This window comes from Protopterus annectens, chromosome 8.part0 (genome assembly GCF_019279795.1).
Source record: "Protopterus annectens isolate FY-2018-M chromosome 8.part0, PAN1.0, whole genome shotgun sequence".
Taxonomy (NCBI): Eukaryota; Metazoa; Chordata; order Ceratodontiformes; family Protopteridae; genus Protopterus; species Protopterus annectens.
The window spans coordinates 1088855147-1088867514 of record NC_056741.1 but is presented as its reverse complement, the minus strand read 5'-3'; the positions used below and the strand labels follow the sequence as shown (position 1 = coordinate 1088867514).

The 12368-nt window shown below is 40.6% G+C and overlaps 1 protein-coding gene across 2 annotated transcripts in view; it reads right to left on the bottom strand.

Annotated features, from left to right (window-relative positions):
• The window catches only part of LOC122809235 (protein BTG3-like), a 40353-nt gene extending 28886 nt beyond the window's left edge, over positions 1–11467 (bottom strand). Inside the window, exon 1 of one of the 2 annotated variants that reach the window (XM_044080548.1) lies at positions 11254–11467. The gene's annotated coding sequence lies outside the window, so the exon portion shown is untranslated. The other variant, XM_044080549.1, reaches the window with a different exon arrangement.
• Between the last annotated feature and the right edge of the window lie 901 nt (positions 11468–12368).

Sequence of the window (12368 nt, the reverse complement as noted above, 5' to 3'; positions counted from 1 at the left end):
ACAGAATAAACAAATAATTATTGATTTCAATAACTGGCTTAGTTTTTGATGTCATTCGAAGGGGATCCAGTTCTTGTCAGCCTGGGAAGCCATGGTCAACAAACCTGGCTGCTTTGCCAGACAGATTGCGCCTGGCACTTCTAAGATTTTGGCTTTTTTTTAGGCAAAGTCTCGAAAACATTACCAATGTAAAGTTAAATGCTAGGAACGTAAACCAAAAACTGCACTCTATGCTAGGAACGTAAACCAAAAACTGCACTCTCTGGAAGCAGTTCTATCACTAGAAGATGTAGATGTCTGTGCAGCCACAGAAACCTGGTTCAAGGCCTCAGACGCTACCATAGCCTTGCAAGGCTACAATGCCTTCCACACATCATAAAATGAAGTTGAGAAAAACCAAAGGAGCCAGTGTTGCAGTCTACAGATAAATTCACCTCCCATATAGTTATACTTGACAACTCTGTGGATTCACTCTAAATCCAGGTTACGGTGGGTATGACCCCCCCATTCAAGTAGACCCCCCCTTAATGGGTCACAAAGCTTATCTACCCAAACTGGAGACCACCTAAATTTTACCACACTGGTTAAGAGAGTTTCAATTATCCCACCATCAACTAAGAAACCTACACTAGCACAAAAGTTCCTAGAAGTGGCAACTACACCGAGGATTACACTAAAACCCTGTACAAATCACTTGCATAGTGTATAAACTCAGCTGTACCAGAAAGAATCAAAGCCAGAGCCCAAAGTAAAAACAAAGCCAGAGCCCAAAGTAAAAACAAGCTGCCATGGTGGACATCCAGCATCAAACTTAATGTTGCTGTCCAAGAAAACAAAGGCAAGGCCCCAACAATGGAAAGCACCCTCCTCAGCCTCAACAGGCAAATAAGATAACATGTCAAATCCTCCAAGGTCTCTTTTGAGAGCAACTTAGCAAGTACAGCCAAGGATAACCACAAGGCCTTTTACAGCTGTTTACGTAAACCTAAAAGGTAGAACCCAAGCATGTGCAGAACTGGTGACCAACAGTATCAAACACACACTGACCCCACAGAGATAGCAAACATGCTGGCGGACATGTTTAGGAGAGGATAAGGGAGTAAAAGTTTCACTATTATGTATCACAGACCCCCCGCCCCCACATATTTAACGAACACGTCCCTTAAAGCCTTGTCCAAGGCAAAAAAACACAGCCTCTATGGGACGACACCCCATACTGTCTTCTAAACAGGTTAAAACATGAACCTGCATCACCACAAAGTACCCTTTACAATCACAGCCTAACCACAGGCTCTGTTCCTGTGGAATGGGGAACAGCAACAGTTATTCCCCTCCACAAAGGTGTCTTAGCAACAGACCCAGGGAATTACAGACTCATAAGCCTTACCAGCCTCATCTGTAAGGCCATGGAATGCATCATTATGGACCTCATAAATAAGGACATAGGTGACCCCAATCCCTGGATCCTACCCAATTCAGTATAGTCAAGGGCAGATCCTGCCTGCTAAATCTGGTGTATTTCTTTGAAAATGTGACCATAGCCACTGACAAGGCCAAATCTGTGCACACAGCATGCCTCGACTTTGCAAAGGCTTTCAACACACTCACTTTCAGGCACTACCGATAAAAGTAGCAAACTGAATGTAAACCCCTTCATTGTTAAGATGGGGTGTCAAATGGCTCACAAACTGGACACACACCACCAAAGCGAGTGACTCAAGTTTGCAGAGGACTGCAAACTAGGTGTAATCATTGAATCCCCAAATGTCAGTATACTCCAGGAGGGTCTCACGCAGACTAACGATTGGTGTATTAGTCACATCCTCAAACTGAATGCAAAGAAATGCATCATCATTCCCTTCAGCACAATGTCCTTCACACTTTCAAATCAACAGTACTCAAGTTCCCACAAAGTGGTAAGGGGCCTGGGATCACAAATTGACTGCGACCTCAACTTTGACCACCGTGTGTCTACTGTAGTAAGGAAAGCTTACATAGCACACTTGATTAGTTCAGGCATCGTGTTCGGGCATCGTATTGAGAACATACCCCTCTATACTCAGCATTTATCCAGCCCATAACTGAGTAAAAGACCCGTTTGGCATGTACCGTACAAAGCACTTGCAGCAATTGGAGACCTCAGAAGTTTCTAACAAAGAAAATAAAGGGGCTCCAGCATGTGCCTTACACAGACTGACTAAAGTCCCTGTCACTATACTCCGTATCATACAGACTTTAGGGGAGACTTATAACTGGCCTACAGAGCAATACAAGACCCATACCTAATGAACTTGCTGCATATCACTAAATCAAACGTGACTAGGGCTACCCATTCCAGGGACCGAAATATAACCTGCAACTTAAATAGAACTTAAATAGAACATGCTGGAGGGACAGATTTCTCTCTCAGCAACAGCCGCATCTTTGGGGCAGGTTACCAATTCATGTGAAGCAGAGCACCTCCAACATTGTTCACAAGGAACATGGACAAGTGGATGGAGCACCACAAATTCCTACCAGGGACAGCACCCATAACCCATACAACCCCCTTGGACATGGGCAGTCATCACTAAATGCATTCTTGGGTACTGACTAGAATTTGTACGCTATTACACTGGAATGAAACTGCTAGGCTTAAAATGAACGTCAGGTTGATAGCCTAGTAATTACAATCCTATTCTAAAGAATAAATGATACTCTAATGTCTGGCATTACTGACAAACTATAGTCTTCAGCGATTTACCAGAAAAACAAAACTGTTACAGGGAAAAGGCGAAGGACTTATGGTGGTCAGCCCTGGTCGGTTTCCTACCCTCAGAGCAAATGACTGTGAAAACGAATCCACACAAACTCACAACAAATTCACATGTACAATGATGCAAAACACACTGTGGTGATCTGATGCTAGCAAATAAAAACTTCATTGGAGAATTTAGTACTGATGAACTGTATTTTCATTTACCTAATCTGTACTTTATAATACATGAACACTTTCTAGTTTGCTCCAACTTTACAGTATATTATTTTTAACTTTACATTATATTATTTTTATGTATTTGCTACATCTCTGTAGACATAAAATAAATGGTCACCTTTACAGGCTCCGATACACAATAGCCAAAAGACCACCAGAGCCTTTATAAGCCTAGTTGTACAACCCATCCCAATTGCGTCTTATCAGGGGCATGTATTGAGAAGACGTGTTAGGAAGTTTCTAGAGGTTACATGGGAGGTATGTTATAATGCATTTTTTACTGGAAAAAAGTTGTATAAAAATTAAATTAAAAAATAAAAAATGCAAGTAAACTAAAAAATCCTAGGTCATTCAGATATTCACAATTGTGTTAACTGCACTGCAAATACACAGGAATCTCAAGTTAAGAAAATGTGTGGCATTAAGAAGACTACTCTCTCTAGCCCTACGATGACGAAACTGTAGTGTAGTCGAATATGGCCCAACAGTTCAAGGAATGTAATTTCTTTCAGTCTGTACCAGAAGATTGCACACTGCCTGACTTCATTCTTGGAAAAGTTTCAAGACCTGAATTTCCTAGTACAACTATTTCTCAACCATTACATCAGTCAACTGATGTAAACAGAGGCTAAAGTTGCAATGCCACACCCCAAACTCCACATGGATGGATTATAGTAAGCCATTATCATGGAAGCAGTGAAAGTAGACAGCATAGCATCCTCTTCAGGGAACCACCTCCAAACAGACACAGGAATTTTCATAACTTTCCAGCTTCTTGGTCTGGGCTTCCCACTGAATTTGATATAGTGACCAAGAAAACAACAATCGTCATCATGTACTTTGAATTAAAACAGGACAAACTTATTACCCATTTAGTTCCTAAAGTGGATGACAAGAATCGGACACTTTACTTGTACAAAAGTGATGTGCACTTCATGACAATATCTGCATGTCACTTCAGCCAACTACCAGCCACCAAATACCGAACAACTTTAAAAACAACTGCATTAGGCAGTTACTACCTTTTTAAGAAAACATTTCCGGATATGATTAGATTAATAACATCATCTTTTCATTCACACACACGTTTTCAAAAGGGCTCAGGCTTATAAGCAGTGCAATATTTCCCTGCAGTACATTTTAATGGGGACACAAGGCTGAAGTAACATTCAGCTGAGGAGACAATACAGTAATTGCAAATCCCCTGTGGGCAAACAAAAGCATACAGTGTCACGTCTACAACTTCTACAGCCCAATACAAAGGGGAAAAATAAGGTCCATGGCCCCCCAAGACACCTACAGACAGCAGATAGAATGGAAGGCATCAGCAGCAGGGTGCCCAGTGGGCATGTCACTGGGCAGTAAAAAGGCAGTGCACAATGGGCAGTCTGTGTGGGGGCCATTACACCTTTACAATAAGTAGAAACATTATCTAAAAATATACTGGAACATAACTGACTACAGTAGCATGCAAGGTTTTCTCCATGCTGTAGCACACTTCTAGCAGACCAGGGAGACCTGGAGGGTCACAAGTACAATGTAACCACTGCAAACCACAGCATAAATGTGTGCCTGACCATCAAAAAGGCTGTAGGATTCAGACACCTGCAAGGTGATTTTCACAAGTCATCTACAAACATTTTGGGTCAGGACTGTTGCCACAGCTCTGGGTGTTACACAGGCCGAGTTAGAGTCTGAGAGGAGAAACAGTAAACATAAAAAATACTTGCCACAAAAGTAAAACCCCCATAAAGTTAAAAGAATTTTAAAGAGCAGAGTGGAAAGCACTCATCAGATATGCTGCCAGACAAGCCACATACACTAGCTAATTCAATGGCGCACCATACTGACACTGTACAAAAGACATCATATTACATAAAGTTTGCTTCAATACTGCCACTGTACTCATTTTACTTAGTTTCCTTGTTTGACAGGAGCTTTACTCCTCAGTCCTCCACTGAAAAGGGGTTGCTGCCTAGTCAGATTATAATGCAAAAAAAAAAAAAAAAAAACACCTTAAGATATTACTATAGGCAAGGCAGAGTCCCTTAAGGCAATTACACACACCTACTAAAATTCTCCAAACGAAGTTACGGTGACTACACAACAATGCATACTTCAGTACTGTCAGCACTAATTATTCATCAAACAACAAATGTTATGACATTTCCCTCTTTGCAGGAGGGTAGTCTGGCAGTTCCTGTCCTGCAAAAAATATTGGAAAACAAAAACAAACAAACAAAAAAAAAAAAACACAAAAATAAACCATCTAAAATGTCCTTTTTAGGTGTTGCAAAAGACTATAGTACCACATTTGAGACACTGTAATATAGCATGAAAACAAATTCCAAATTATGGGTTTGTGAAAACAAGCCATTTGGAATTGCTGAGGGAGTGCTATGTCCTTCTCACCCTGTCTGAGTAGGTGTAAACCCTACAGCCATTTAAATGGATACATAAAAGCTTAGTGGATATCTGGCCATGCCCTAGTAACTCACCATCAGCAAGCAAGCACTGAATGGAAATTGTACACTGCTATGTTGCTTCAGCTTTTAGACAGACACGTTGTTTTATACGTTACTGCAAAATAAGTAGCCAACAAAACCTAACCTTAATAGGATCATAGGTGTGTACTAGGCTAATAGCCCTGGAGCCTTTACTAGCCTAGCCCGTAGAAGTGCCCAGGCAGCCTGACGTTAGTCCCCAGTGCCTCTATCAAGCAGAGCCACTGGAGTGATCCCAGAGGTGCTTTCTCAGGAGGGGACCCAGGACCGATCCCTGTGGTACTCCACTTGTGACTGGTCAGTAGTCTGAATTGGAGTCCACTACTTTCACACTGTTGGTTCTGTGAGCCAATGTGCAACCCAGTGATATAGGGGGGGATGCCTAGTTTGGTGAGTTTATCAATAATTCCTGGGTGGGGAATGGTATCAAAGGCCTTGGCCAGATCGAAGTAGGCTGTATGAACTGCCTTGCCTCATCCACAGCTCAGAACTCAACCAGGTTGAGCAGGCATGATTCTACCTTTCACAAAACCAAATTGTGTGGGCTCTACAGTTTGGAGATTCCCTAGTTTCTGATTTAGTCTATTCAGTGAAATTACTACACTTCTTGGATTATTATTCACCAGCATTAAATCACCTTGCATTTTGCAGATCTCCACTTTCCTAAACGTTTTTTCCCCCATTACCTCCCACATCCTAAAGACATGCTGTAGGTGGATTGGACACTCTAAATTGACCCTAGGTGAGAGTGTGTGCCTTCTGTGGAAGGTTGTGTGCTGGGCTGGCAACTTGACACCATAAAACTCCCAATTATGAGCAGACAGGTGATCCGCTGTGGTGGCCTCCAACGGGGAAAAAGCCGAAAGAAGATGACTCACATTCTACAGAAAGACTCGTGCTGCACTGAATTCTATCCAGAAGACTTCAACTTTTCTGCAGTGTGAAACTCGATCCCAATTCAAAACCTTTCAGCTCATAGCCAAAATAATCCAATTCTAACCAACTCCCATCTCCTACAACATGAAAGTAATCAGGCAAATATGCTCCATGCAGCACAGACACTTTCAAATATATAAAAAAACACAGTTCTAAAACTACTGTCGTCTTTGCATAAAAGCAGCCTCACAAAATATCTTTGGAGGAATTAGCAAGTGCTGCTGCTGTAAAGAACAACCCATCACAGGTTCAGTGGAAACAACTGTACCCAAAAGTCACATGTACCAGCAGTTCCAAAGAAACTTGATACAGTACTTTGGTTGTCAAACCTTGGGACTGTCGCAGAGCAGGTTGTAATACCCACAGCCCCATAGAACAATGTTTTCTGTTGCCTGTTTATCCCATGAAAACAAACCTGCACTTTTAGGGGCAGAATACTCCAAGGACATTGTAGGAGTCAGCAATGTTGATCACCATACATTAAATGCAGGGACCAAAACCTCAGGCATTACATTTACACACTTGGCTGTGGATGTGTAAAAGATTTTTTTAGAGTAGTCCATACTCCTTTGTGAAACTAGTCAAAATATTTACAGTTTCTCTCAGAAGCTTGTAAAGTTCAACAATTCACCACCTAACAGATTAGAATACAACTGTAATATATCTAGAATACAACTGTAATATATCATCCATGCGTTTTAGGTCAGCAGCTGGTACAATTATTACAATGTGCATCTGTACAACAATTGTAACACTGTGCATATCTGGTTTACATATAACTATAAGAGTTGAGTTTTTACCCCTGGCCTTCACTGAAAAAGGTTTTAAACCAAGCCAGAGATTCCAGGTAAACAAAAACTAGCAAATAAACATCCACCTATCACAGCCACATAAATAAACAAACAGTCCAAGGACAACCCCAAAGCAACTGGGATGCAAAACCCTTCCTTGTAACTTTACGTCTAACAGCCTAGGCTTACATTGAGCCTTGAGTTTTCTTGAAAATCCACAATGCCAAAGGGTCCAAACAGCAACCTACCAAAGGCAAACCAACCCCATGTTTCACAGGTATGAACTTTTGAAAGACTAAGCAAAACAAAATATCAGCACCATGAAAGAAAGGAAGGAGTCACATGGTAAAGAAAGTATCCTGAAAGAAATGGAGTCACATGGTAAAAACAGTATCCTTTTTCTAACAGCTAAGACGAGCACTAGGCAACTGGTAATGGAAAAACACCCTGTACACGCTGCAAATTGTTTTCTACGAGACCATCCAGTGTCCAAAAGTTAGCAGCATACTGCCAAACTAATCATACAAAAATATGAATTTCTTCCACTCCAATCTGCCTACCAATATGTCCATATGAACTGCATATCAGGCCTCAACCTCTTATCAGGGGCATGTTATTCCTTTCTGTCTGGTTTTAGAAAGGAATGCTCGACAGAAAGAACATTCCACAAAATATTTTCTCTTTAGGACTACCAAATTACCTTCACAGCAAGGCAGCAAAGATGCCCACAATCATTTCCTTGTTATAGCTAAATCCTTCAGTTCAAATGGTACACATTATACTACTAAAAGCTTGTTTCATTACTGCCTCACAAACTAAGGAAGCACAGAAGCTTCCCCATTCTTGGACCAGGTAAGTGCACAGATCCATTGACAGCTCTCTCCCTCGCCTTTCCATATTAATGCACATTACTATACACCAATTCACCTCCACACACAATCAATTTACTGCACACAAGAAGCCTCATGTAAAACTCCAAAGTGTATAAAAACATCTATTAATATCTAAATATTAACATGGCAGACCCACCTTGCCAATCCCGTGCACGTTAACTGATGCACAACTTACAGTACTGACAATAACCAACCAATTACATCTTGGACAGTCATGATTGGTCGCATTATGCAACAAACATATGCCACAAATGCCTGTTACAATACCGATCCACTGCTGTTATTTGGACAGAGTTGTTTTAGTTTTTCAGTCATGGAGTGCAGTTCATATACTGACAAAAACTTATACTTAACTGATCAGCAACCCTCCATTACCTCACAGCCTATACAGCTTCGGCATAAAATGCTGTTTACTTGCCCCCCCCAACAATCACTTCACCACACTTAAATTTCATATTAAATATTCAGCAGAGTGATTCATACATCCCATTTTCTATATCCACCCCTTCTTTCTCCAACACCTAAAGGTCTTGTATACTCTTACTGTTCCCTGACTTACTGGACAAGAACGGTCTTGTGACACTTCAACCCTTCCTTCCATAACAATCAATTGTTCTTACCAGGTCTCTACTGCTTCTTTCACTGTTAACAGGAAAATACTTGCCGTCTATACTTGTCATGATTCACTCCTGACTTTAACATCCATTTGCATGTTCGACAGCTAAGCTTTTCAAACAATTTGCTAAAACCGGCCACATGTGACTCATACTTTTAGCATCAGCTTAGCCTCGCTCTCTACTCTGAAAAAGTTCCAAGAGTCTCCAATTTTGCTACAGTACTCTGCATGCAATTCATCGGTCCTTAGACTTCATTCCAATACCTACACTGTACAGTATGCAAATATTTCACTACAGCAGCATACCACCTGATCAATTTTGCTACAGTACTCTGCATGCAATCGGTCCTTAGACTTCATTCCAATACCTACACTGTACAGTATGCAAATATTTCACTACAGCAGCATACCACCTGATCAAGTGCATTTGTCTGAGTGTGTGTGCTCCTCCCAGAGTCTACCCTCCTAGAAGTACACAATTAAAAGCATCTACATGGAAACAAAACAGAACCATATCTTTCACAAGAAAGAAACACGTCAAAGAACCCAAACTTATTTGTACAGTCACACTTCATACACTCCTTTTCTGAACGCCAGCCACCCAAAAAGAACTACTGGACAAACTTGACACTTTCAGGATAAACCTGGGAGCAAGCACTAGCTGGTTAAGTTCTTTGCTCAGTCACACATCAGGCAAAGGAAAGTGGAATGAATCAAACCTTGTAAGCAGTGACTGATACTAAAGACCTTAACAACTCATCACTTAAGTTATCTTCTCAGACTTTTTATAATCCACTGAAAGGCTGCATGCATTTAGACTGAAGGGCTTTGATTTTTCTTAACATCTAACTTGTTGCACCTTTTGTGTATTCTATAAACTATTTCTTTACCTAGTTAATCCAGTTCAGCAGCGAGTATTTTCTCTTACCGTTTCTGTATACACACACACTTTCCATTACTTCATTTACAATAAAGCATCACTTGATGACTGCAAATCTGATTTTGCAACAGCATATAAAATTTAGTTGCAATTTAAACTCTTCTGTGGTTGTACACTTACTAGCTAAAATGTAGTTTGTACCTCGCTGTGGATTATTACTAACAAACCACACCAACTCCTTGTTCACTTATGACAATTACTAGCTAGAATGTAGTTTGTACCTCGCAGTTAATTATTACTAACATACCACAGTAACTCCTTGTTCACCTATGACAAAACAAAACACCATGTACCATTTCACTGCTCATGTGCCCTCCAGGCATAATGTACTGTACTCATTACGGGCATGGCACCACTCAATGTACTTACTCGGTAAACAAAAACAAGTTACATCAGGGGATAGTTAAATAGCATAAACAATAGCTAAAAGCAGAGATAATTATAGAACGCTAACTTAAAGGAATAAAAATGACATTAAATGTAAACACATTTAACTCAATAAGATATAGTTTGATTCATCTAAACAAATATGCAATGGACAAGAGGAAGTTTACCTCGGACACGTACCTGAATTTACAAAATTTACGCCGAAATCCAGTCTGTCAACATAACCTGGCTCCCTGTGAATACAAGAGGCATGTAACCAGCACAGCCAAAATGAGTCTCTTCAAAGTAGCTAACTTCAAATGAGATCCTTGAAGGAGATGATCGTTGCCACAGTCATACAGTCCACTGGTTTAGCCTTCATTACAACTGTTCTGATTTTACGTCTCCTAAAATACTGGTGGATGTGAACTACTTCACATGTTAAGCAAATCAAAACAGGATATGAACAAGCTATGACGATGGCTGGTATGATGACTGCACTCGCTCTTAACACCTACTTAACTAATAGCATGATTGAATCATCTACCACTCATGATCACACCACCTTCCGTGAGATTAGAATTAAAGAATTGTTAAGAACCTATTGTGCCAATGTACTGGACTACACACACGTAACATCTGACTTTACCAGTCATGAAAGTCTCCCAAGGCTACATGCAGAACAATGGACTTTAAACGAACTTCCCTCCCTCGCCTTCTGTAAGTACTAGGCTATGGTTTCCTTTGTCATGAGAGAACATGTGCGTCCACCAAGACTAAAAAGTGCGCCGTTTAAAAACACGCTTCTGATCGGACACAGTTTCTGATGGAAAGCTTTTGGATACTGTACTACAAACTGACGCAAAGCAGCATTTAAAACGAACCTTTCTTTTCAGCGATTATCATCCCCCGCCAATCAAAATATTCTGCCACACACATAAGAACAAATACGTTTCAGAATTAAACACTCGACTGAAATAATGCTAGCGACCTTGAAGGTCCATTATTTTATTTAAGTCTCAAACAAATCTAAATACACCAATGACCTTTTTAACGGTGTGACAACGCCATGTGGTAACGTGCAATTTAAATGCTGTAGTCCTGCAGGACAGAAAACACACTCTAAATTTCCTAATAGTTTCACTGACAGTTACTTGGCATTACACAATGTGCCTTTCTGTCTTTGTTTAATTTTTTAATTGAAACGAAGAATGAGCAGCCCGCACTAGTTACCTTAAGGCAGCGCAGAATGCTGTCACTAACAGTTATCGACGGCAGCAACTCGTGTTTTTGGAAGCTTTCTCATATCCACGAGGTAGTAGTAGTTCTGAAGGAGGGACTTAACGACAGGCGTAACCTTAGATCTTGTAGTATTGACAGAACACTTTCATGCATTGATATTACCGCCCAAAGTTAGTGTTACCATTTGGAAGGGCTTAGGCAGGAATAGAAATAAGCCCCTCCCAGTCAGACTTGGGTGGTGCTTCTATAGTCATTATCAATACCTTCTGAATAATAACAAAGGAAGTGTGGTGCTGGCGAGGCGGGAACCGATAGTTAAGTAGTTGTGATGTCATAAGGACTCTTCCCACAGCACCTACGACATTATTCTCTGCTGGTGGTTAGCTGTGGTGCTGCTGGGGCCAACTTGTAACCACTGGAAAGTCCTAGGAAAACTTTCCTCCGAAAACTTTTTCTGGTGTCAACACGCTGGATAAATGTATTCTTTGGTAAACAGAAAAAAAAATATTTAGGCCAGGGGGCTTCTCACACCTTTAGTTAGAGCTCCCGCATTCTCTCTGACTATATAAACCAATGTACTTTTTGATCTAACCAAACATTAAATACATGAATAATTGTAAGAAGATTTTAAAATGCAGCATTTCAAAGAGCGATGAACTAGGAATAAATTGAAACAGTTTACTTTTTAATCTTGACAACGAGTCAACAAGCAGAGTTTCTGCTTTAAAGTGCGTCTGTTACTGTAAAAACTACAAGAAATCCTGTCCAACCTAAATTGTAATAGAGGCCCATGGGATATATGCAAATGACCCTTAAGGATAAATGCATGTTTCGGCCTTGTCAGCACAGCATACGTGGACTGTTTGGCTGTAGTTTTGAAAAGCAGGGTCGTTGTACGAAGGCCAAAACAAGGACTTAAAAAAGAAAAGTAAAAAGTGCCGTATAGATGAAACACGTTGATGTGTTTTAGGGGTCATTTGCATATATCCTATGGGCCTCGAATACAGGACATGTTTAAGGTATCACACAGTGAAAACGGTTGTTTGGTTAAGTTTTTCTTGCAGTTTTTACTAATTGGTTTATTTCTGTGACCTTTTCTAAGTTTG